The sequence below is a fragment of the Arvicanthis niloticus genome, chromosome 2 (assembly GCF_011762505.2).
Source record: "Arvicanthis niloticus isolate mArvNil1 chromosome 2, mArvNil1.pat.X, whole genome shotgun sequence".
Lineage (NCBI taxonomy): Eukaryota > Metazoa > Chordata > Mammalia > Rodentia > Muridae > Arvicanthis > Arvicanthis niloticus.
Window position 1 is genome coordinate 35,448,106 of NC_047659.1, and position 26,828 is coordinate 35,474,933.

The 26,828-nt window shown below is 42.2% G+C and overlaps 1 protein-coding gene across 16 annotated transcripts in view; it reads left to right on the forward strand.

The window, feature by feature from the left end:
• The window catches only part of Pkp4 (plakophilin 4), a 203,984-nt gene that overhangs the window by 18,415 nt on the left and 158,741 nt on the right, over window positions 1-26,828 (forward strand). The window lies entirely within an intron of this gene.

Here is a 26,828-nt window from a genome sequence, read left to right on the forward strand (position 1 = left end):
AGTTGGTAAAGGTGCCTGCCACCAAACCTGACTACCTGAGTTTGATTCCTAGGACCCAACGGATAGAAGGAAAAAAACCAACTCCTGTCAGTGGCCCTCTGACCATAGGTGCTGCAGCACACAATAAGTAAATGAAGGAACGGATAGACAGATAATGATTTGTAAGAATCACTAAGGGAAGACATCACGTTTGCTCACCTGCAGAGACTGACTCCTGTGGGGTGCAAATAATCTCCTAAGTGTAGTGTTACTCATGTTCGTAACTAATAAGCAAGAGCAAGGCCATTGTACTCAGCTCGAGTGTTCTAACGGGAAACTCACAGTTCAAGCTGAAATAACGTTCTCAGGCTCCCAAAATAGACTGGGGACCTTGGAGAGTGTACACTGGCTGCTTTTTTTTTTTTTTTTTTTTTTTTAAGGGTGTGATCTGAAGCTTAAAACTAACTTCACGTTAGTTACAGGATGTGAAATTGTACAATAGAAATTACAGTTTCTTCTGGATTATCATTATCTAGACAGTTTTTTAAATTAGGGAATAATTGAGAAAAATTACTTAAGAATCTTAAAAATAATCACTTTAAGTTGATGTTTTGTCTCCTCTGTCTGGTGAGTTATGCTGTAAAACATTCAGAAGCAGGTGACATGCTATGGTTTGACTCTGAGCTTAATATACTCCAGCCTCTGCTGGCTGCAGTGTGCAGTGTCTTTAAATTCCCGGTGCTGAAAGCCATTAGCATGCCTTCGCAGCGCTGGCCGCCTGCTGTGCTAATTCAAGATAAATGGGTCATCAGCAGGCCTATCCCCTGCCGCCCACCTCCTCCCCAGCATCCAGCTTTGGCAGTGGCTTGCTCATTCTTTCTCTACTAAAATAATTTTCTACATATCTTAATAGGGTCACCTAGCTATTACTGATAGTTTACCTGCATCATCAATATGACTAAAATATGAATTATGTAAACATTTTGTTGGATATTCACAACCACATTGGAATTTGAGGGTAAGTAAAATTGGTGACATTAAGGATTGAGTTTTTAGAGTTTTGCAACTTGGGAAAGTACAGTGCTGAGTAACACCCGTGAAAATATTTGTCATGTCTTGAGACTTGTGCGTAGTTGCCTACGATTTCTGAAGTTGGGTTCTCATGCTCTTTGTGTTCTGGGTGTGCTGCCAGGCGTTTCTCTGTAAACACAGGCGTTTAGGTGTGAGAAACATTGCCTGTGGTTACGGCTCCCTCAGGTCAGTGCCCTCCTCAGTAGTCCTGAGGAAATCCCACCCACCCCTAGTTCATGGCAGGGACATGTTCCCATTCCTTTCTTAGGTTGGGCTGCCATGCCCTCATTCTTCAGGAAGTTTCCGTTATTTTTATTTTTCCATTAGTGGGAACTACTTAATGCTTTTCCCTGTCCCTTTTGTAGCTGTCTAGCAATTTAAACATTCTTAGTGCAGCGTATTTTTAAATTTTCATTTTTTCCTTGATCTATTCCCATTAAGCCAGATTGTTATCTATTCCTATAACCAGATTGTCATTTCCATACCCCAAGTGAGATTCATGTCTTTATCAATTTGGAAAGGAGTATATCTAATAACAACTGTATTAGGAAAAAAAAAAAGGGTCATTAACCTACCACACGATTGTATTCTGTGGTACGTGTGTATGTTGTATGTGCAGGTGTACATGTTCATGTATGTGATGATGTACATGTTGATGTTTTCCTCTGTCATGGCTACTCTATCCTTTTAAAGATTAGTTGTATGTTTGTGTGATGTGTGTGTGTGTGTGTGTGTGTGTGTGTGTGTGTGATGTGCGTGTTCCTCTAGAGACCAGAAAAGGGCATCAGTTTCTGAGCTGGAGTTACAGGGCTATGAGCTGCTTAACATAGTTGTTGGGATCTGAACTCCAGATCCTGTGACTGAGTGGCCCTTCCGCCCTTATTTTTGAGACAGGCTCCCATGGGCCTGGAGCTCACCAATTAGCTAGCCTGTCTGGCCAGTGAGCTTCATGGATGTGCTCAGCTCTGCCCTCCTCTTCCTTGAGGTTACTGACACTAGTCACCACCCAGCCTTTTTATGAGTGCTGAGATTGCAAAATCAGCACTCATTCATGCTTGCCCACTGATCCATCTCTCCAGGCCTATTCCATGTCTTTGATGGACATGATAAAAGTCTCTAAATTGCGCTGGGCACTGGGGAGGCAGAGATTGGCAGATCTCAGGGTTTGAGACCAGCCTAGTATACAGAGCAAGTTCCAGGATAGCCAGGGCAGAGAGAAACTTTGTCATGAAAAACAAAACAAAAAGTCGGAATTTCAATATGACCCAGACCAGCAAACGTTTTTCTAATCTTGATATGGGAATGTTTTTCTAAAGCATTTATGATTCTCTTCTGAGATATATTTAAGTTTTGTAGCTCAGTGTTCCTCCCTTATTCCATTCTTCAGTCTTATTTGTAACTTCTACAAGAGAAATTTATTTTCTCATGCTTACATCACTGAGTGTTGCAGATCTCACAGGGAGCCTGGGCCCTCAGGAGCCCCTGCTCTGAGCCGCTGCCTCATGGAGGGTCAGAGTACAGGCCTGCTCAGCACACAGCTGCCCTTGTCTATATAAAAGCAAGTGTTGGCTCACTCTGACACATGGCTCTTCTATGCTTAGGTTCAAGTAATAATTAAAAATTCCCTCTCTGTAGAGAACTTTTGTTTTTAGTTATATCCATTCACAGGAAAACCGTTTGTTAAAACAGCCAGTGTTTCTTTCAGGAGATAATCTAGCTTTCACCTATTTAGCAACAAATTATATAAATGGGAAATTAATAAAAACAGTGGTTTAGTGAGAAATTGTGCTGTACAGTCAACATACATCCATTTATCCCCTAATTCACCATTTTACATGTGGTTCAGTGGTTTCAGTATATTCACAAAGTTGTGTGATCCTCATCCCTATGTAATTCCAGAATGCACCCGCTCAGCAGATTCCCATTTTCCTCTCTGCCCTGGATACTGCCTTCTACTTGTCGTGTAGGTTTGCGTGTTTGAGACATTTCATATACACAGTCACATGGTATATCACCCTTTGTCTCTGGCTTCTTATTTATTTTATTATCTTGTTTGTTTGTTTTTTTAGGCACTCTCTCTGTAGTCCTGGCTGGCCTGGAATTTACTGTAGACCAGGCTGAGTGCTGGGACTAAAGATGTAGCCCACCATGGCCATGTCCGGCTGCTTTTAGCAGTGTTTCAAGGTTCATATGTGTTGTAGCAAATCCACATTTCATTTCCTTTTATACCATCTCACAGCTATGCCTCTTGCTCTTCAGCTTGTGTATCTGTGCTGTTCTGGTTTGGGACTATCATAGGAGTGGAGTCATGAACATTTCTATATGTTTCTTGTGAAAAATGTATCCAGATTTTATGGACAAACAGCTAGAGGAATAGCTGACACATGGTAACTGTAACTTCGAGGAACTCCCAAATTGTTTCAAAGCCATTTCTCAGTTTTGCTTTAACAGCAGCAGAGTCTGAGAGTTAGGGTCCTCTCCCTTCTCACACACCTAATTGTCTGTGTTTAATTATAGCTTTGCTAATGGTGTTAAGTGATAGCTCATTGCAGTTCCATTCATGCTCCCCTAATGACTAGAGACTTGACTGTCTTTTCATGTGCTCTGTGGACATTTGTTTATCTTCTTTAGGGAAGATATATTCAAATTCTTTGTTCAGTTTTAACTGGCTTATTTCAAGTATTATCACAAACACCAAGATTATTTTAGAAAGAAAATTTTGTAAGACTAAAGAATAATATAACTAAGATATATGTAGAGAATTAACTGCCACATAGAGCATAAAGACAACAAAATTGGTTTTGCAAACAAACATTGTTCATCCAGATGTATTGGTGCGTTAGAGCCAAATTAGCTGATAGCTCTGGTGTCAGATTTTAAAACATTACTGATAATGCTAGTCATATTTTTCTATATCCCATTTAGAGTAATATCGGTAAAGTTTATAGAATTGTTAATGACGGCCCATCACTTAAGGTATTGTACTGTCTAGAATATCCAGTAGTCACATTCAAATGTGTAAATTAAAATAGAGAGCTTGGGGCTGGAGAGATAGCTCAGCCATTACAAGCACACACTGTTCTTGTAGAGAACTCAAATTCGTTTCCCAGCATGCTGGGAGGCTCACTTGTTTGTACCCACAGCTCTACAGCTTGAGATGGCCACTCCTGGCCTTGCTGGGCACCCATGTTCACAGCCACAAACCACATATAAATAAAATGAATCTTTAAAAAATATAAATTAAAACAAGAGGTGGGGAGGGGAATGCCTTTTTCCTGGTGGCCAAGGAACAGCATGTTAAGTGCTCAGGAGCTACATGGAGCGGCTGGGAGGGGGAGGCGAGCACAGCAGCATGAGTGTGTGTTCTGGCAGCACAGGAGTCTGTCCCACAGTGCTGACTTATGTTATTCTCAAGTTTTAAACTTTTAAGGGTTTCTCTGTATAGCCTTAGCTATCACACTGTAGACCAGGCTGGCCTCAAACTCAGAGATCCACCTGCCTTTGACTAAAGAGTACTGGAATTAAAGGGATGTGCCAACACTACCATGCTTAAAAACAAACCTTAGTTATTGCAGAGCCTTTTAATATGAAAGAAGAACATTCAAGGAAGGGCCCACTTTTGGATACTGTGGTGGTTTGAATAGTTATGGCCCACTCCAAAGACTCATGTGTTTGAATGTTTGGCACCTAGGGAGTAGCACTATTAGAAGGTGTGGCCTTGTTGGAGGAAGTTTGTCACTGCGGGGGTGGGGTTTGAGGTCTCCTATGCTCAAGCCATGCCCAGTGTAACACAGTCTTTTGCTGCCTTTGGATCAAAATGTAGCGCTCTCAGCTCCTCCAGCACCATGTCTGCCTGGATGCTGCCATGCTTCCCACCATGATGATAATGGACTGAATCTCTGAAACCGTAAGCCAGCCCCAATTAAACCTTTATAAGAGTTGTCTTGGTCGTGGCATCTCTTCACAGCAATGGAAACCCTACCTACCTGAGATTGATACCCAGTGCATCTATGTGAATAGCACATTCCTGTTACTGCCCTCTTCGAATGTCTACTTTGATATTTGTAGTCTTCTTTCATCCTCCTCTTTCTCATCTTCTCACTTTCCTCTTCTGTTTTGAGGGTTGAGTTCAGGGCCTGGAGCTTACTAGACTGAGTAGTGTGTCTAGTCCTGTAGAATTATAGCAGTTCTTAGGGTCATTTGCAGTGTAAAGTTTTTTTGTTATACAAAGATGATCCCATCTCTCTTCAGTTCTGTTTTCATTTCCTTCTAGGGATAGTCATATCCCTGACTATCCTGGAACTCATTCACTATGTAGATCTATAGATCTCTCTGGCCTTGAACTCACAGAGCTCCACCTGCCTCTGCCTCCCATGTTCTGCACTACCACATCCAGGCTCTAGTCTTACTAAAACCAAGGGAGTGTGAAATTGTCCTCTGCTGTATTTAAATATACAGTTTATATCAAGAGAGAACAGGTGATTTGAAAGGTTTTGGTTTTCATTAGTTTGCCTAATATTTTAAAAATTTTCAGTGAAAATCATTGTTATTTCTGTTTTTCTAACTATTCGATTACCTATTTAACTGCCAGCCCAGCTGACAATTTGCAGAGTGAATCTGCAGACATTGAAAGTAAGTGATGTAGGAGGTAGCCTTTTGACACTGAGCCAATCAGCACCAAAGCTACTTGTCTCCAAGAACTCAGATGGTGCTGGTCTGTCCAGGTGCCCATTGCTGCTCTCAGCTGGTAGCTTAAGGATGTTGATGCTTCTTCCCATCATTTGTATGTATGGCACATTCTTAGGGATTGCTTCTCCTTCTGCACACTCTGAACTTCTGATAGTAAATGTCAGGCTCCCTTTTGCACATGTGCCTTTCTCACAGTGAGAATGAGACCTGGTGTGTTCCCTGAGCTGGAGATGGTGATAGTTGTTGACCTTTGTTTCAGATGGCATTTTAGACTATTGTAATAAATAGATTCTCTGTCCTGGTAAGTGGGTAAGAAGTCATAAGTTCTTTAGAGATGTGGTTTGGTGGTAAACAGGAGATTGCCTGGTTCTGTAAACACTGTTGGTCAGCAGGGTACCTGCTAGCCCACACGTACTTCTCAGAAGAATGAGCTTGCATTAGTGACCATTCTGGTGGCTATGGTGAACATAAGACAAGTCTAGCATACTGGGGTAGGCTTCCATGCACCTCACCTCCCTCCCACTGCCAGATCTTAAAGAAAGAGGAAAAGGAGAGCACCTAAGTGGCTCACTTCTGCCAACCATGACCTTTACCACCCCATGTAAGACACCTTTCTCTGTGACCAGAGGTTCTAAAATCGCAGCCTGGCATGAATCCCACTTTCTCTTATAAAATAATAGCTGCTGGTCAGTGAATGATTACTAGGTCCTAGGCACTATCCCACAGATTTTACATGAATTAATTAAGTATTAATTAAGTCCTATGACCCAAGTGTCACTGATCGTGCTGACACAGAACCACAGAGGTAAGTCACCCAGGGATACAGAGCTCAGAAGTTGACAGCCCTGCGTTTCAGTCACCTGTGCTTAACGCTACAGTCAGTGCTGTTCACCATCCCTGACTACAGAGACAGGCTTCCTCGAAACCCACAGTGCCACTGTTCATAACTTCACTTTCGCTTATAGAACTATGTGAAGTCTGTCTCATAAGGCAAAGGCATAAATAATAATGTTCAAGGTGGTCAAAACAAGGGCACAGACTTCCTCTAATAAAAAAGGACTTCCACTATCAATTAAAGCAATAACTCATTACAGAATAACCTTAATTGAATTACATATGCCAATGTACTTTATATTGCTGACATAAGGATGATGTCATTAAACCTAAGTAAAACCAACTCTTAAGTTTCTCAATAAAACAAAATTACCAACACAAATGTCTGCCTATGAAAATGTTTCTGATAGCAAAACCCAAAAATGTACATGTAAGTTTCTTTTTAAGTTAACAATAAGCTAAATGTTTAGGTAGTTTGCCTACAGAACATGTCTCAAGCTACAGGTGTTGGTGCTGGCCAATAGCCCTGGCCCTGGGACCAAGCGGGTGTGAAGAGGAGGAGGAGGAAGGCACAGACACAAGATGGCCACAGCCTGGGCAACATTGCCTGTCAAAGCCAACGAGAGCTCCAAAACAAAGACACCTCAAAGGCAGACAGACCAGCGAAACCAAACAAAATGTCTAGTGTACAAGCCTAGTAGTGGATCGCAGCCATTCCTCTTCATTATGATTCAGCAGATAGACTCTGGCAGCACAGGCATGTGGGATGCTCATAACTGAGCTCTAAAACTGCACCGACACAGTTCCTCCATGGAACTGAATCTCATGAGACGGTGGAATAACGGAGCTCAAATGAAGGAATTACGGAAGTGAAGTTTGATAAGAACTAGATTATCTCATAATAACTTATAGTAAAATTATTTTGAGGACACCTTTATAGTCTAATTTCTAACTTCCCTTTTTGTGATTATAATTAAAACTAGTTTTTTTTCTATTTAAGTATATGTAGATATGAGAAAATTTTATTAAATTATATGAAGCACAAAAATATTGTTTCATGCAAAGTAGATTTTTTTCTGTAAAATTATTATTACAGTAATAAATTACAGTAAAGTACAGGAATTTCAACAGACTGTTATCTACTATATCAAATCAAGTGGGTGTTTTTGAAAGCTCATTGATGACAATGTGATTCTGAGGTTTAGGTGAAGCTAAAGAATAAAGACCCAAGCTTTGAAGGGTCGTGAGCTCCCTAAAACCTGCAGCCATCGAGCAGATCTTGGAGGGTCAAGTGACTGACATACATGAGAGGGAGGTGTTGAGAACAGATCGACCCGTTTCAAATCCAGTGCTTCTTAAACTGTGATAAATACAGCATGATAAACTAGAGCCGGTGGTGCCATGGCAACCGAATATGGAAAGCAGTCTAGAAAGCTACTTGAAAGCTAGACTAATGTGTGTCACCAGCAACAGGCCATCGTCGTGGAGCATAGAATAACATCCTTCCATTGTGCTCAGGATATTGATGAGTATGAATATGAGGTCCATCTAGTTGGGTTGCAAATAGTCAGACATGTCAATCCATTGTTACTCCTCACGGGCTGAATAAATAGCTGTGCATGTGGAGAATGCCTTTGTTCAGACTCAAGAAAAAAAAAAAAACACGTCTCAAGGTAAAGCGTTTCCCATATCGCTTCAGAATCCTTTACTTGATCTTAGCCTTATAATTCTTAGGAAGCATGTGAAGTCAGCACACTCCTGTAAGATTTACAGATGGTGGACAGAGAGGCCAGAGTAAGTGGCCAGAATGTGGGGTTTGTCATGTTATGATTCTACCTGCAGTAGTGGTTTTCAAACCATCCTTGTAGTTCATGTGACAGAAACAATTGCATACGACAAAGCAGATTCCTAAGACCCCAAGTAGTGTTTTCAGTGGACACAAGACTATTTTTAAAAGCACAACTGTGTGCCCTGTACAGTCATTCTGTGTGTCTTTTTATCTACTAGCTGCCTTTACCATATCCTTTGGAAGATGCTAACATTATAATCATGGTGTTTAATATATGAAAGACAGTAGATTGCAATCTTGCAGCTAGTGCACTGATTCAGAACCCAAACTTAATTTCCTTCTATAAAAACCTCTAGTTGACTGATTGCTCTAAGCTAGGGAGGTGCCCTGTGTATACAGTGTATACCAGTGAGGTTAAAGTTTGAGCTTATTAGACATATTGCTTACATAGTTGTCCAAGTTACTCTGGGGTGGTTTTGTTCTTGTGCTGTACAGCATAGTTATGTATCCTTGATATCCAGTGAATTAGTGAGCAGGAAACAAAGACTGGCAAGTTTCTCTGTCTTGTGAAATAAATACAGTGATGCTATTTTTATATTTAAAATCAGATTCTCTGTACCTAGGAATTGTCATTGTCTGCTGACTTATGTCTAAGCACTGTGTGACCCAAGATCTATACTACATTTGCTAAAGTTCACTTTAACAGTTTTCATGAGACACTATAAACAATGATGGGGGATGGGTTTTAGTTGAAAAGGTTTGCTGAGGCTGTTGCATGCTCCTAGCATCCTCTCCTTTAGCACCCCCCTCCCCCTCAGACAACTTTGTCTCTATTGGGATTTTCTTAGCATCTTCTCATCTGAGAGAGACAGAGACAGAGAGACAAAAGACAGGCAGGTAGGGAAACACTGGGCCTGTCAGGAGCCTTTAAAGTCTCACACACACCCCAGCCCCCGCCCCCAGTGACATCCCTTCTCCCACAAGGCAAGAGTACCTAATTCTTTCCAAACAGTTCCACCAGCCAGGACCAAGGATTTAAATCTATGAGCCTGCAGGGGGTGAGGGGGGAGCATTATGTTCTAACCACCATGCTACCATTTTCTTTACAATGATTATTTGTTCTTACCCATTTACTTACCTTTTCTTAAGGGAAACATTGTCTCCCTGTTTACTTGTGTGTGTGCAAATCCACACTTGTGTGTATCTCACTTGCCGTTCTCTTGTTATTATATCACCAGTACCCTACTACTTCTAAATTGTGTGGGGAAGAGAGGATCACCAACATTTAATTTACTGTCATATACTGGCTCAGTTATATCCAAGTGTCCTTTTCTCTAGAATACTTTAGGTAGCTTCTGGGACCCCACCTCCTGGGATGCTTTGAAATTCTGTCCCTTGATCACCTGCATTTATTGGTCACTTTGGTGTGGTTTGGGGATGGCTGGATCCTGCTCACTGCCACCCAAGTCTTGAGAAGACAGTTTCCAGTATGAAGAGTCCTCTTTAACCCCCAATCATTAGTAAGAGAATAGAGAAGTCTTAGTCTCAGGTGATCTTTTTAAAAGAGGTTAGAAATGCTCGATGGAACAGTGGCATTTACTTGAATTTTTTTCATCCAGCTTTGAGATGTGCAGATCTTTTTGGTAACAGATGGCATCTACGTAGAGTTTTGTGAAGGGTGAAATGGGGGTGCTTATAGCAAAATGTGTATGTTCAGATTATGAACAGTCCCTGTGTCAGTGGATCAGTGGTACAAATGTGGCCATGCTAATGCATGGGGATCTCAGATGGGCCTCTGAGGCTGTGCTTGGTTCCTGCCTAGCACTGGAGGCTCACAACTGAGCTCCAAGCTTTTAGACAGAAAACAAATAAAAAAGCTACAAGAAAAATTATACTTTACTAGACTTTTGTTAGTGAGTTAGAAGATGCCAACGTGAAGATGGTGAATCTCATACTTGTAGGAGGTCTAACAATTTCTACTTCTAATGCTATTTTTAAAAAAATGTGTTTTAGACTTTATGTGGCAAGAAAAGCTGGTTTGTCAATAGCGGAAGTTTAGGGATGGGAAATAGCGAGTTGGGGTAAGGAGGCGTTTCTCTGAAGAAGTGACATGTGGGGAATGGTTTCCAGCATCTGTGGAAGCTTCCTGGGGGGGAACACAAGCTTCAATCTGTCTCCTTGTCTGCTTCTCCCTCCTCTGTTTGTGTTGCTGGCTGTATCTTGTAGACAGTTTGGTTGGACCTGAGGAAGTGTTTCACAGCTCGTTGATGGCCCTTTGTTAGGGCCATGCCCGTGTGTTCTGATTAACTTCTTTTATGACGGCTCCCTGTACCTGACTGTAGCGCTGTAGGTACTTGCTCTCACGTGCTCAGTGTTTTCCTTTGTAGTGTGTATCTGGGATGGCATGCATTGAATACATTTTTAGGATGATCAGTAATGTCTTCATTTCTGAAGTAGTGTGTACTCTTAGATGTATTTCATAATATATAAATTATTACATAGACAGCATTTCAGTCAGTAAATGTTTGCCACTCATCGGTTTAGTTTAAAAACTCGCCGGGCAGTGGCGGCGCACACCTTTAATCCCAGCACTTGGGAGGCAGAGGTAGGCAGATTTCTGAGTCCGAGGCCAGCCTGGTCTACAAAGTGAGTTCCAGGACAGCCAGGGCTACACAGAGAAACCCTGTTGCAAAAAAAAAAAAAAAAAACCAAACAAAAGAAAAACTCATCTCAGCTTCTGTGTCCACATTAGCTTGCTGTTTCTGACCACAGTTCTGCCATGGATATTGAGATTGCTTCCACATCCCACCATCACTAACAAGGCTGCTTGTCCCCTTGGTACCCATGTGACAGTTGGAAATATGCTGCTCATAGAGTTTGCACACTCTTAACTCACATGAGCACCTCCTGGGCCCTCTAGAGACAGCATTGTCGGGGTGCTCCTGCATCCGTCCAGTCCGCCAGGTGAAATGGTCTCAATTTTCATTTGTAGATGACCTTGGTTGTTGATGAAGTCCAACAGCTCCTCACCCGCTAGTTATCTTTTTTAGGTATTCTCTTCTGGACATATTTTGTTCATGACTTCGGCTCACTTTCCTGGTAGGTCCTATAGGTCTCATGTTGACTTTAGAGCTGGCTGCATGTTCTGAGTATTTGTCCAGGAAAGCTTACTTTTGAAAGCATGTTTTCAAAATCATCTTCTCTTTTTTCTTTTCCCCTCTCTCCCTTTGATGTGGCTGACAGATTTTAATTCATTTTCTTTTCTCCCCTCTGGTCTCTGAGGTTCTTTCCAGCATTTTCTTTCTTTTGATTTTGCAGTGCTGGAGATGACATCCCCAGCCTTGTACATTCCAGGACACTGCCCCTCAACCCTGCTCAGAATTCTTGTCGCTGTACTTTGTAGTTTCCCCTCTTCACAGTTTAGCTCTCCACCACCTAAGAGTCACCGCCCTGCCCGCCTGGCCAGAGTTATCCACAACAGGCCAGCATGCTCACAGGGCCCAGCAAATGTGCCTATTTCTGTCTTGCACCCTTCTTCTTACTCACGAACCAGTTTAATCCCACCCCCCACCCCCACCCCCCACCCCCGTTCACATTTATACTTACAGTATACAGAATTGTTATTTTCCAAAAAATTCCCTCAAACAGAAAAAATACCATTGTGACATAATTCTAAAAATATTTTTGCCACCCTTTAAACGTATATTTCTTTCAGAAATGTAATAGAGGTGCTTCTATTGGAATTCTACAGGCAGCATACGGCCGTTATCTCAGAAGCCCAACAAAACAGACCTGCACAAAGTACTAAATGAAGAATTCTGAATTACAAAGCTTTCACAGTTTCTTCCAAACTATATTTATATCAAATTAGTCTTTAAAACAAAACAAAACAAAACAAAAACAAGTAGAAAACCGTCTTTAGCCCTAGTTTCTTTTTCTCTGTTGGTTTCTTCTAACATCTACTGTCTCCACAGATTTTAACATTAGTAGTCTTCCTTTAAAGAATTGTCCTGGTCCCTAGGTCTCTCTTCTGCTAAAGGTCCTTCAGCGTCCCCTCTTTAGCCCCTATGCAGGCTGGGCCGCACCTCTTACCTACCTGAGCATTTCTGAAGATCCACCAAGTTATCTCTGAACCAGGCCTCCAACCTTGGCCCTCAAACCACTTCCTCCTTGGTGAGATTCTTCCGTTTGTCCCTTGCCCATTAGGACACTAGGTTTCTCTTTTTCCAGCTCTTAAGAAGCTGTATTTCTAGCGGACTCCTTTTCTTCTGCTTTCTTTCGTAGGGTACAGTTTTCGTTTTTCTGCTTATAAAAATGTTATATATGGTTATGGCAGAAAATGTGAAATAGTGAGAAAGATGGACTTACTGCAATTTCACTGCATAAAAATAGCATCTTGGTCTTGTTTCTTCACGAAAATGGGATTAGCTGCATAGATACAGCCTTTATCCATAGCTTTTATTTTCTGTCTATGCAATAATACAGTTTCAGAACTGCTCATGTTAAATATTGGCTATTTAGTTACTAAACTTAAATTTCAATGAATAGTTGTAATTCATTTGTAATTAAAATAATGCTGAAAGGCATATAGTACTAAATTTTAATAGTTCTTTTAACTTCTTGCTTCATATTTTTGATCAATTACTATACAGTTGAATTTTCCAATACTCATCTCCTTATTTCCTAATCACTGGGTTATATCACTTGTTGAAGCATCAGTTCTACATCATTTATTCCCCTTTTGGTACAATGGTGGGAATGTCTGCCTCACATCCCCTTCCTTTTGCTTCCTCAATACTGATACATCACAGTTCTCTGCATAAGCATTGCTCTTTGTCTATAATGCTTTGATTATGGCTATATAACAATAACCAGAAAACCTTTTGTATTTTTAAATTTTCTTGACTAATTGATTGGTTTTTTAGTGCAAGTGCTCCCTGCCCTCCACCCTCCAGCCCCACACACAATGAAAATACTTTTCTCATTTTCACATTCTCTTCATCTTGTTCTGTGCTATGGCCCTGCCTTCCTGGACCCCCTTCAGCCTCTTGGCATCAGTTTCCATCGATTTCCACAGATCAACCTAGCAGCTACTCAATGAGGTCTATGCTTTCTTTTGACGCGTGTCTTAAGGCTGAACCTCTGCTTTCCTGTTCTAACCAGTCACAGTGGCTGTCTCCTGCCCTGCAGCACAATGCCATTTTTCTTAAGTAACCCAATGGACAACTTATGATCTCTAACATCCTCCTGCCTGCTGGAATACAGTGATGTTAGTAAATGTGGGATTGAGAAGGTCTCAGGTGATTTAGTCCCTCTAGATGTCTAGCTAGTGCTTGGTGGTTGGTGTGGTGAACCTTGGCCAGCTTTGATTATCATTTGGCAAACTGCTCTTGTCTGATGTCTCAGGATTGTCTCACGATTGTTGTATTATTCCCCTGTTGTCTGAATCCCCCTACGCTAGACAGAGCCCTGTCCTCTCTTCTCCTGTGGTTGTTTTTCTTAACTTGACTGAATCTAGAGTTATCTGAGAAGAGGAGCCACAATGGAGAAAAGCCTCCATCCATCGGGTTGCCTGTAGGCAAATTTGTAGGACATTTTCTTATCAGTGATTCCTGTGGAAGGGTTCTGCCTACTGTGGGTGTTGCCAACCCTGCACTAGTGGTCTTGGTTGTAAGAAAGCCACATGGAGTAAACCAGTAAGCAGCATTCCTTCATGGCCTTTGTCAGTTCCTCCCTCCAGGTTTCTACCCTGCTTGAGTTCCTGTCCTGACTCTCAGTGGTCTGTTACCTGGAAGTGTACGATGAAATAAAGCCTCACGTTGCTTTTGGTCATGGTGTTTTATCACAGCAATAAAAACCCTAACTAAGACAATCTTTCATTCTCCAGTGTAGTTATTAGCTTTATTGACAAATTTTTGTTCTTTGAGGGAAGAGAGGAACAGCATCCAGGGTTACAAAGCTCACTTAAACAAGCTGACATTTTCAGACTTACCAGGACGTAGGCAGACTCCTGCTATTGTAGAAACTGGATCACTTTCTTTTTAAAAGTTCAGAATTTTACATGATTCACAATTTATGATGAAGAGGGAAAAGCTGTTTGCACTTAGCTTGTTTCTCATTATGCTTCAGTGGAGATGTTCATCCGGACAACCACTTGAGATCTGCCTGTCTTCAACACTTGAGGACAAGAGGGTGTCTGCTTCATTATGTGCATTCTGAAGGCCAGTTCACCTCAGGCAACTATAAAGTCCTGGCATTAGGATCAGAATAAAACCAGAAAGCCTAACAAATGTGACCTTTGTATAGTCTTACCTGATGTCTAGTTGACGTGCGAACTATGACAAAATTCTTCCATAAACTATAGTTACTTGTAATAGTACAGATATGTAATTTAAATGTCTCAATCACTTAAAAATAGATGAGCGAATTATAGGCTCTGTGTGTCTGAAGTAATGATTAATAGCATTGGGGATAGTTTATTTTGGAGCACATGTATGAACTAGGCAATCACAAGTACTGAAACACTTTCATATGGTAATAGATCACTTTCATTATTCATTTTTTATTATCTAGATTTTTAATAGGAAGTTATCTAAAACAACTTCAAAGACATTTCAGAGTATTAAATGTTTTCATTATAAGTAAAATTAACCTACTAGCTATTTTAATTTGTTAATAAACAATACCTCTGAACACAAATAGAGAGAAATAGTTTTGTTTTTCATATGCTAAATAAATTTGGGCAGACATACTAAATGTCATGAGCCTATTTTTCTTTTCAAACCCATAAAGTAGGGACAGTACTTAGTAGAGTTTTTGCCAATATTCAATAAATTGAAATAAATTGCCTCTTTAAATGTTCTGTATTAAAAGTAATCAAGGAAGCCAACTGAATCGAGGTGCCGTGGCACTCGGATGAAGAATGGAAAGAGTAACAGGCTCATGTACTAGAAGAATCGGGAACTTGGGCAGTTGCTTTAACTCCTGGAGCAAGTTGTCACTAAGCAAAAAACCTTGAGGATGACAGACGTTCTTTTGGCTTGTAACGTCTAAGGTACTCTAAGGAAATACTCAAGTAGACAGAGATTGTCCCAGTTAGTCTGCTATGCTGTCGGCTGCCTTCTCAGTGGACTTCAGCATGGCTCATAGCTCTGAGCTTGAACAAAGAGGGTGTGTGGATAAGCATCTTTGATGGTTCACCAAGTCAGTGCTGTTAGTGTAAATACATTAGAAGTTTTTGTTTTACTTTGGCTGGAGGATCCTAGGCCCACCACTTTGCCTTCAGCTTGTGCTCCACCACTGAGCTACCTCTAGTATTCTGGACAATTTCCTTTAATTACAGTTTTAGACTTTAAATACATATTTTAAATACATTTTTATTGTTTTTGATAGCATCTTGCCATATAGTTCTAACTACCTGGTCCTCATTGTGTAGCCAGGTCTGCTGCACACTCGCGCCTGTGGCAGTGCCCACTGCATTCACATGCACCCCCAAGCCTGTGGCAGTGCCCACTGCATTCACATGCACCCCCAAGCCTGTGGCAGTGCCCACTGCACTCACATGCAGCCCCAAGCCTGTGGTAGTGCCCACTGCACTCACATGCACCCCCAAGCCTGTGGTAGTGCCCACTGCATTCACATGCACCCCCAAGCCTGTGGCAGTACCCACTGCACTCACATGCACCCCCAAGCCTGTGGTAGTGCCCACTGCATTCACATGCACCCCCAAGCCTGTGGCAGTGCCCACTGCACTCACATGTACCCCCAAGCCTGTGGCAGTGCCCACTGCACTCACATGCACCCCCAAGCCTGTGGCAGTGCCCACTGCATTCACATGCACCCCCAAGCCTGTGGCAGTGCCCACTGTGCTGACATGCACCCCTAAGCCTGGCTCAAGCATTCACTTTTTTAGATGGCTGCATTGCTGTCTCCTGTCCTCTTCTGTGTCCCACCTTATTTGTATCCCTGTATTTTTGAATGACCTTGCTGTGTCCTTGTCCTTCTGCATAGTTTCCATACCCAACTTCCCTTCTTCCTTGTCTTTAGTTTCTTTGCTTTCTCTCGCCTAATGCAGAGAGGTCAAAGTCACACAGAGAAAATAAATACTGACTGAAAAATTATCTTTTTTCCCTCTATTTTTATTTTTTAAAGAGCGTTTTGTTTGTTTTATTCTGAGGTCTCTTCATCATTCTGGAAGCTGCTAGGATGGTAGTTAGAGTGTGGGTGTCAGGCTGGCTTGGGTCAGCAGGTCTCTTACTAGCCATGTGACCTTAAGCAAGTTAATTACTTCTCTAGCTCTGTGTTCTTAACTGTGCAGCAAAGATAATGTATGTATCCAGGTCTTGAGGCTGGAACACCTGGATCTTGGCTTGTAGATCTTGAGGCCATGATAGTGACCATGAAAAGCTTAGGCCTAGGCAAGATAGTACACACCTTTAATCCCAGGAGACTGAGGCAAGGAGATCTCTGAGTTCAAGGTCAGCCTGGGACAAAGTTAGTCCCAGATCTAGGTGTGGCAGTCCACACCTTTATTCTGGGCCACACCTTCTGCTGGAGATCTACATAAGGCTCTTAGTCACCTGCTTGCATTTACTTGCCAGCACATTTGTTAGAAGCTACTTCTACAGAAGACCAGCTGAAGCAACTAGCCTTGTGGGACGGAGCAACTACTAGATTCTTGGACTTTCCATTCATAACTGCCCATTATTGGGTTAGTTGGACTACAGACTGTAAGTCATCACAATAAATTCCCTCAATATAGAAAGACATCAAAGACATCCCATACGTTCTGTGACTCTAGAGAACTCTGACTAATACAATGTATAACGGAGTTTGCCTTGACTGCTCAGCACTGCCTGACTCACAGGAAGCATTCGGTAGATGGTTGCTGATGCTGCTGTTAGAGCAGTAACTTCACTGATGAAGGTGGAAGGTGGCATGTCACATACAGTAGTTCACCACTTTATGAAATATCATCGTCAGCCTTGCTTACTCACCGTACACTCAGCCAGAAAAGACAAACCAACAGCCCAGAAGGGAAAGGAAAGTTCAGGGCTACATTCTTTTTTGTTTGTTTGTTTTTTGTTTTGTTTTTGTTTTTGTTTTTGTTTTTTGTTTTTTTGGTTTTTTTGTTTTTTTTTTTTTTTTGTTGTTGTTGTTGTTTCAAGACAGGGTTTCTCTGTATAGCCTTGGCTGTCCTGGAACTCACTCTGTAGACCAGGCTAGCCTCGAACTCAGAAATCTGCCTGCCTCTGCCTCCCAAGTGCTGGGATCAAAGGTGTGCGCCACCACCACCCGGCTCAGGGCTACATTCTAAATATGATAAACTTAACTCAGCATGTGGTAGAAGGCATGAGGAAAGAGTATGAAGGGTGGGGGAAATGCCTTCTCAGCTCACCCACCCAAAAGACATACATGAGGAATGGGAGAAGGCTTCATGGGACAAAGCCAGGGACTCTGAGTTAAGCAGGTTTTCATACATTTTAAAATGAATATGAATATAAATTAGGAATGTATAGTGACTTGAAATGAGCACAATTCTATTTGGGTATAAAAGTCACATGAGTTTGTCTTATGAGACACTTAATATTTTATGATGTTATTGGCTTTATGTGGTTGTCCCAGGAGGTTAACTGTTGTTAAATATGGTTTTGATTTTCTTGGATTCCATCCCTTTTCTTCTTAACACTCCTTTAGTGGGATGTAGTAGTCATCAGTAGGATGTTTCTGAGCATGCTACAATATAAGGAATTGAGTTGAGGGTCAGAGAGGTTTCCATGGTGACAACCCTTCACTCCGTGCTTTGCTGTTATGCTCTCACTCCAGACCTTCAGATGAAACAGTGGACTCTGCCAGGATCCCGAGGGTAGAAATATCTTTGCTGCTCCAGTCAGGTCTGTCTCTGCTGAAGCTGTGCCAGGCACAGCTTTGTGCTGTATAGCCTGTTGTGGTGACTACACAGAGAGAACTTGATAACCCAGCCAGTGGTACTGGAGTGTGAGCCCAGGGTGCTGTGATCCCAGCAAGGCAGAAGCATGTGCTGTAAATCGATCCACTTGGGGAGCCTGTTGTGTGCTTCTAGGAGGGGTCTCAGCTACCACATCAGGTTTCCTGTAGTTGGAACAGTTTGCTGTGTGGTTAAGGGGAACACTTGTGAAGCTTGGTTAGTTGAGCTTAGTTTATAGACAGATTGGTCTTGAACTCCCAATCCTCCTGCCTCTTCCTCTGCCCTGATAGGATTATAGACGTGTGTCAGCATGCCCAGCTTGTGAAATGTAATTTTTTCACCTTTATTGGAAACAGTTTTCTCCTCACATGATATATTCTGATCACGGTTTCCTCTTCTCAGTTCCTCTCCACCTCCTCTCTTGTCCAGAGTCATCCTTTCCTGTCTCTCATTAGAAAACATGCAAGCCTCTAAAGGATAATTAGAAAACAAAATAACCTAATAAGATAAAACAGAAGCCAACACATCAGAATTGGACAAAACAATCAGAAGGAAAAGAGCCCAAGAGAAGGCACTAGAATCAGAGATTCACCCGTTTGTACACTCGAGAATCCCATAAAAACAAACTGGAATCCCATAAAAACAAAATCCTGTTTGTTTGGACCTGTAAGGTTAAAAAAGAGAAAAAAAAGATAGAATAAAGTAAAAAATAGTAAGATTAAAAACTTTTTAAAATGGAAAAGCCCTGACATGATGTATAGTGAGATGGGGAACCCCCAAAGATGCCACTGAGTTAGTTTTCTTTGGTCACCTCCTGCTGGGCATGCAGCCCAACCTTAAGAGTAGTTTGGTTCCCCAGTAAGATTCCCTTGGAGGAGACTTCATTTCCATTTGCAAGTGGTTATCAACTGGGGACTGCAGTAGCATAGTTTTAAGCATACAACTACTTAAATCATTAGACCTTTTTTGGTTTTGTTTTGTATTTTGGAGGAATATCTCATTAGACGAGGCTGGCCTGGAACATGTTGCAATGTTCATACTGGCCTTGAACTCACAATCCTCCTGCATTAGCCTTCAGAGTGCTGGTATACTAGGTGTGTACCACCACTCCTGGCTCCTAGACCTTTTTTTTGTTTTGTTTTGTTTTTTTGTTTGTTTGTTTTTTTATTAAACGTAGAAAACTGGCCTGTTTTGCAATGATCATGCAAATGTAGGAACATTGCCCATGGTGTAAACTAGTCAACCCAAGTGCCCAGTGTCCCAGAGGAATGGCCAACTCAAACCCCAGAGCAAGGCCTACAACCTGTCCCTTTGTGTTGTCCGGCACTGCCTGTGGCCCACCGTGCCCAGGCTCCCAGCTCATAGTGGATCACAGTTCCTTACTGGTCCAGTTCTGTGTCTGTGTAAAGTGAAAGTGCTGAGTTTGGAGAACTCGTATTTAATGTGTGTGCCTGCTTGAGTTAGAATAACTGAGGTCGGCGTCTGAGACCCCTGAAGGATAGTGGGAGGAGCATTTGTGTTGGTGTGGGTAGCAGAGCAGAACATCACAGACCCTTACTATGGTTGGAAGTGTGATGCTTGGCCTTGTGACAGTGCATTCTAAATCATAGTGTGTACTCACTCCACAATCTACTCAGTTAAAACGAGGTCACTTATTTCTGGAAAGAAAAAAAATACTGGCAATACTTGAACCAAGCAAAAAAACAGCCCTTGCTCATAGATTAGTTTCAGACTTGTTGAGTAAAGGAGTGTGGGAGCAAAGGTAACCCCAGTGGGCTCAGGAGGAGGGGCAGATGAGTGAGGTATCTTAGCCTCCAGACGTGATTTTCAGCCTCTCGTTGTGTTAACCATGAGTAGCAGAGTATATCAGAAGGTAAAATGGAAATCTCCCAGAATGCTGAGGCCTTCTAGCCAGTGCGCTTCACTAGAGAGAGGAGCAGTCAAAAGTCATCCTGAGCTGTAAGTTGGCGGCATGCTCATGGACAGTGCGTAAGGTAATTTAGTGCTTTTTAGTCACAAACAGCGAGGGCCGGCTAATCATGCACGATTGTTTTCTAATTACCTTGTTTTTAGCAATGGCATCCTTTCTTTCTGGTGCAGGAAGCGGGGTCATCCTAACTGCAGTGCAGCACACACTCAGGAGAGTATGGATATGTTAGCCTTCATCAGCTCAGTTGCTTCTATAGAGAGCGATTATCCAGAAGACTGCAGCAATGACAACCTTGTTAAATTACACCAGTCAAGATTATTATTAAGCATGCAGAAATTTTCATTGTTGCCTTAAAAATATGTTTTTGTTCTTTGGTAAGCATGAATAATAAAAAAAATAAAGAAAATGCATCCTCATTAAAAACCCAAGTTCTATAAAGAAAAGGCACAAAAGCTTTCAGTGTTTAGAGATATTTTGTTTCCCTGAGCAACAGAAAATGCAGTGCTTATTTAACTTAATAGTGATGCCCAGAAAAGCACATGCCTGCAGATGGGTGGTAATGGCCTCTATTTCTCCCCAGGGGAGGTACCTTCAAGTCAGAGCCCACGACATTAAACAACTCAGTGGCAGCTCTCCTATGTGTTTCCCAGAACTGTGGGCCTTGGACATGGGAAGGGATTCTGGGAGGATTGGTGAACTAGGAGAAAGACATGACATCTAAACTGTCAAGAACTATCTATTCCCTGGACCTACAAGGTTATGACAGACCACACGCTTAGTCACCATGCTTAGTCTCTGTTGTTGATGCTGGGGACCATTTTGCAGGGCATTTGCTTTTCCTGAGACCTCAGAAACCTAGGACTATTTCTAATGACTTCTAGACCCAGACACTGATGGATTTGAGGTTGAGGTTGGCACGGACAACAGACACCTTGAACGCTCCCTAAGGTAGAGACCAGCTCTGTTAACACTGCCCTGCCTTTGCCAGGCTTCCCTGCTTGCTGTTGCCTAGGCACTGCCTCCAGTGGGTTCTCGGACTTCTGAGATACGTTACCAAAAAATTAGCATCACCAGCTAGGCCTTTCATGTAATAAAACAACAGCAGAGCCCAGATTGACTGTTGGGCTGCAGCTCTGCCTTCCTGTCCCTGGGCATCTACTGACATCACTTAAATGTACCATTTTATTTCTAATAGCCCCGTGCCAAGTTGGCGTGTGTGCTTCTCTTTCTCAGCATCCCCCAGATGCTGTGGTTTAGTGCATCCTCTTGGCCTCCTGCTTGCTCTCCTGTAGCAGCTGCTCATACCTCTTTCTGACATGTGTCTGTAGCACTGGGCCTGAGCCCTAAGCATGGCTGCAGGGCCTGTGAACTGGCTGTGCGCCAGGACTTCCACTCTCCTGTGTTGCCATCTGATGTTAAATGTTTCCTTGAAGAGGGAAATGTAAACACTTCAGCGAGGGCAGAACAACATTGTATAACTTGATGAGAAGTACATGATTGCAACTTTAGCTTAACCTGTGCCTGGCTTGATTCTTTTTTCAAACTTTTTCAGTTGCTGCAGTGTCATACACATATGATGTCATTGTGCATGTGGGGGTCATGCAGGAGTTGGTCCTTGCCTTCTTCTATAGGCTCTGGGGCTCAAATTCAGTGGTCAGGCTTGCGGATCAAATAGTTTTAGCTGCTGAGCTGCCTTGCTGGCCTTTGATTTGTTTTTATATTATTTTCTCTCAGCAGACAGTGACATCATGCAGATGTTTGCCTAGGTGAGGCTTTCTTGTCTAGGACACATTACTTTTCACAACCTAGTACTGTTAAAGATGCAGGGCCATTTTTAATAGCCCAGGGCCCTTACACAGGATGTATTGCAGGAGTCTGTGTGCTGGCGTTGGGCAGTGTCTGCATAGTATTTAAGCACCATCAAGGAGAGCACACTTGATGATGCTTGCATTCTCATTTGAGGACTTAAGTACATGTCATACAAGAGCTGTTCACTTGGCTTTATTGCATTTGGTGAAGAGTAGCTATCATCCATTTGGGTTTAAAATACCAGGATTATGATACCTGAGGTGCGTGACAAGTACAAATTAGCAAACACAGTTTAGACAGTTATAATTGGGCTGATGCTAAAAACTAAGCACTGGACCTTGATAGTGTTTTAGAAATAAGGTACTAGAACAGTAGGCACCAGCAGTTTTATTAGCAACTAGCTTTAAGTCTGTAAGAACCCTTTTACTATCACTAGATGAGGAGAGCATCTCAATAGGTTCCAAGAAATAAGCTAGAGCCCTCGTCCCCTCATAGTGCCTGGACTAGAAACTTCTTTTGAATAGTCTGTTAAATCCCTTGGACTTTCAGATTCAGTTACAGATTGTCCTTCAACCCCCTCCCAGGTGCTTCTGATCTCCTGCCCTTCCCCAGGTCTCACTCTGGATCCACTGTAGTTATTTCTGAGTCGCTCGGCCTCCTGATTCATCCCAATCATACAGCCCAACTAGCCTCCATCCTTTAGGACGGTACCCAGACAGATATCCAAGGTATTTTCAGAGTTGTACCAGCTCACACACCAACAGTGATGCAGATGGTGGTAATGTGGAGTCCTTGCTTATATTTGGTTCAAACTCTACAGTGTGCTAGAGGTTTTTTTTTTTTTTTTTTTTTTTTTTTTTTTTTTTTTTTTTTTTTATAAAAATAAAAGTAGACATTCTGAAAAGCATAGACTAGTAAGCACCCTGTTTTAAAATAAACTTTTGGCACAAAATGTTGAGACTGTGTTCTGTGCTCTGCTATTTATATATTTAAGAATGCTGTGGGATCCTTGGTGGGGAGGCTCCAGCCCTCAGGCCTATCTTATAACTTGCCTAGCTTTGCCAGCCACATCTGCTTTACATAACTCTAGCCAGAACCTCTTCTTGTAGGAATTCTTCAGCCTAATTAAATGTTTGAGCTCTAGCACATGTGCAGACTTGGAAACACTCCTGGAGTGACATGTGTCAGATGATGCAAGCAGCACTCAAGTTAACTGTACTTGCCCTGCTTCTAGTAGGTTCTATGTGTCTCCTCATGTAAAAGACACAGCCAAAGGATGCTTTGTCTTCAGACTCTGGGGGCTAACAAATAGCACCTCAGCCATTCAGGTTCCCTTGTTTCCTCACTTACCTTGGGTTCCTCCCTCTCCTTGGATTCAGAACTCTGAGCTCGTAAAAAGAAATGCTTTGATGCCTCCAAAAGAATTTAGGGTGATGTGGTCTCCAGTGCATAATCTTATGAGGCAAAGAATATGCCAAGTCATACTTCCTATGTGTGTTTGCATGTTTGTGTATATACACTTGGGGCATGTTTCATGTGAGTATAGAGACCCAAGGATAGCCTTGGGTATCAATTCTCAGGGACATCTATCTGCTTGTTTGAGACAATCTGTCCTGTCGTTGTTCCGAGAGCTGGCATGTAAGCTTCCAGGGGTCTGTCTCTGCTATCCACATAGCTGTGTCTGACTCCTGGCTCTTTACGTGTGTTCTGGGGATCCGGTCAGGTACTCAACACTTTGAAGGAAAGGGCTTTACAGGCTAAGCCATCATTCTAGCCCCAAATCATATTTTAATAATTGGGCATCTACTTATAATTTCTAAATTGGACTTAGGAAATTAAGACCACTCTACTCTCATTGAAATTTTATGCCAAGTTTTTAGACACTGCAATTTTAATTAGACTATTTTAGCAGCTGTACAAAGGTTATCTTACTTATTTTCCTAGAATTATGTTTATCCCAAGATAAATAAACTATATATCCCCTGGTTAATTGTTGTGGATGTCAAAGTGCAAAATTATTTCTGTAGCTGGGAGAAATGATCTTTGGTGTTCTTGTTGTAACTTTCATAAGTGTAAATCCCCACCGTATTTCCATGTTTGCAGTGATAATGGCACTTCAGTACATTACATTGTGACCTGTGCTTCAGTACAGCCTCTCCCCATTGGTGTCTGTCAGAGTCACTTGGATGGTTCTTAAATCCATTGCCATGTATTGGAGTTTCTCATTCAGTAGGCCTGGGCTATTGCTGACTGCAGGACACATTGAGAGTCACTGACTTTGGACTCCTGTGTTTCTCAGATATGGTGAGTTTGAGATATAGGAGAATACAGGAGTGGTTTCCCATAGATCTTACGTTCACCAGTCTTAAGTTGCCGTTCAAACACACACATTCTTTCTTGCTGTTCTCCGAATGTCATTTTACCGATGTTCACAATCTCATGGTGGGAGCCTGGAAAGATGGCTCAGTGCTTAAGAGCACTGGATGCTCTTCCCAGAGAGTCGGGGTTCAGTTGTCATCTCCCACACAGTGGCTCTCCAGTTAAAGGGGATCCAACACCTCTGACCTCCAAGCACCAGCCGTACTTTTACTCATAACTAAAATTAATAAAAACACGTTAAAATATTTTTTAAAATCTCTATTGTGTTGTCACAATGACTGATACCACCTGGTAAGTACTCAAACACAAAAACGCTCCTTTAATAACTTCACAGTGAATGGAACATCCCCAGTCACTTGGATGTTCCAATGCCAGTCTCACTGAACTTGGCATTAGAATTAGAAGTCATTATAAATAGGTTCCTAAAAGATATATAACCCTGTGCCTCATGATTAGTTGGTGTTCAGTGAGTGAATGGCAAGTGGCTCCCTGTTCTCCATTGTGATGGAGATTTAAAAGGTTGACTAAACCAACTTGAATATCTTGCAGTGGTCTAACCTACTGATTGCCACCATTTCTATGCTCTCCTCACTCATGGCCCTTAATGACAGTGTCTGACTGATGGGTGAGCTCTTCTCCTAGCAAGAATGGGAGAGAAGTTAAAGCTTAATTAATACACTTTCATTGTGATGTACTTGCTAAGTAGTACTTAATTACTTAGTAGACATAGGAATAGTAACTTAAAGTCCCTTTAGAAATGATTACGGTTTGTTTATTCAATCTGAGCCTGTAAACTTCTCAGTCTGTCTTTCCTCCTTTACATTCTTTTTGGTGTGTATAGATGCATGTGAAGACAAGAGACATCCTTCATCCCAGTCTCCCACAACCTTTATGATAGGATCTCTCATTGAGCCTGGCACTTAAAGACTAACTAGAATGGCTAACCAGTTCCGAGAATGTACCTGTGTCCCTGGACACTGGGGTGGGTCATAGACATGCACACCTTTACTGTGTTCTCAGGAGTACAGGTGACAGTGTGTTCGGTATTATTTCCATAATCTTACAAACTCACAAGAATGTCCAATTATTTGTTAGGAGAATTCCAAAATAACCAGTGCCTTAGGGTTCTATTGGAATGCTAAAATACTACAGGCAAAAGTTTGGGAGGATAGGATTTATTTCAGCTCACAGTTGCATATCACAGTCGGTCACTGAGGGAACGCAAGGCAGGAATCTGGAGGCAGAAACTGAAGCAGAGGCCTTGGAGGGTCGCTGCCTGTTGGATCACTTCTCAGAGCTTGCACAGTCTTTCCTTACTGCCCAGGACTACCTGTGCAGTGGTGCCACCATCCACAGTGAGCTGGGCCCTTCCACATCAACTACCAAGTAAGGAAATGCACCAGACTTGCCTGCATGCCAGTCTTACGGGGGAGTTCTCTCAGTTAAAGTTTCCTCTTCCCACATATGTCTCTAGCTTGTGACAAGCTGACATAAAACTAGCCAATATACTCATGTAGTTTTGAAGTGGGACTTTTCCAACTATTTCTGTTCAGTGGAAAACATTTGTAACATAAAGGTTGCTGGGCACGGTGGTGCATTCCTTAAATCCTATCACTCTACGGTAGAGGCCAGCTTGGTCTTCATTGTGAGTTTCAGGTCAGCAGAGTTGCATAGTGAGACCCTGTCTTACTTAAGTTCATCGTCTGAGTCGCTTCGAGGGCTCCATTTGCCACCTCAGAGTGTCAGTGATGTCCTGTCTCTGATTTTAATGGTTGACCTGCTGATCAGAGCAAATGAGAGTCACCATAGACTGCCAAATGTGTCGTTTATGTCAGTCCTCACAAAAACACTTTGACAGGAGAGAGTGGAGAGAAGAGTTTGTGCTTTGGAACAGAAGGGAAGGGAAGCTCCATTGCTTTCCTGGTACTGACCAGCATGACGTCATAGACTCCCGGCTATTCAGTTGTAGATTGTTCCTGCTTGCGCCACCAGGATATCTTAAGACTGTAGTAGAAAACTGTAGTTTTGCCTGATATCTTGAGTAAGAAAGGTGCTCTAAGCAGCCAGGTTCAGGGAGATTGAATGCAGCTTGTGAGTACCTGGGAGGACACTCTGTTTATACCTAAGAGACTTACATGAAACTGAACCCTGGACCTCATAGTCAGATGCTTGGAGGGTAATGAGGACCCATCAACAAACTGCCGCAGTTCACTCACCTCCCCATGCAGACTTTCTGAGAAAATCAGAAAGTCCTAAAATATACCTGAGCTTTGGGACAAGAGGAATCAGGACCCGGAACCCAAGTCCTGGATCAGGTTAATCCTGTACCATGTTGCCTGAAACTGCTGTTGCTTTTGATAAACCAATGAACAGTCTCCTCTCTATGCATACAGTTAATTTTA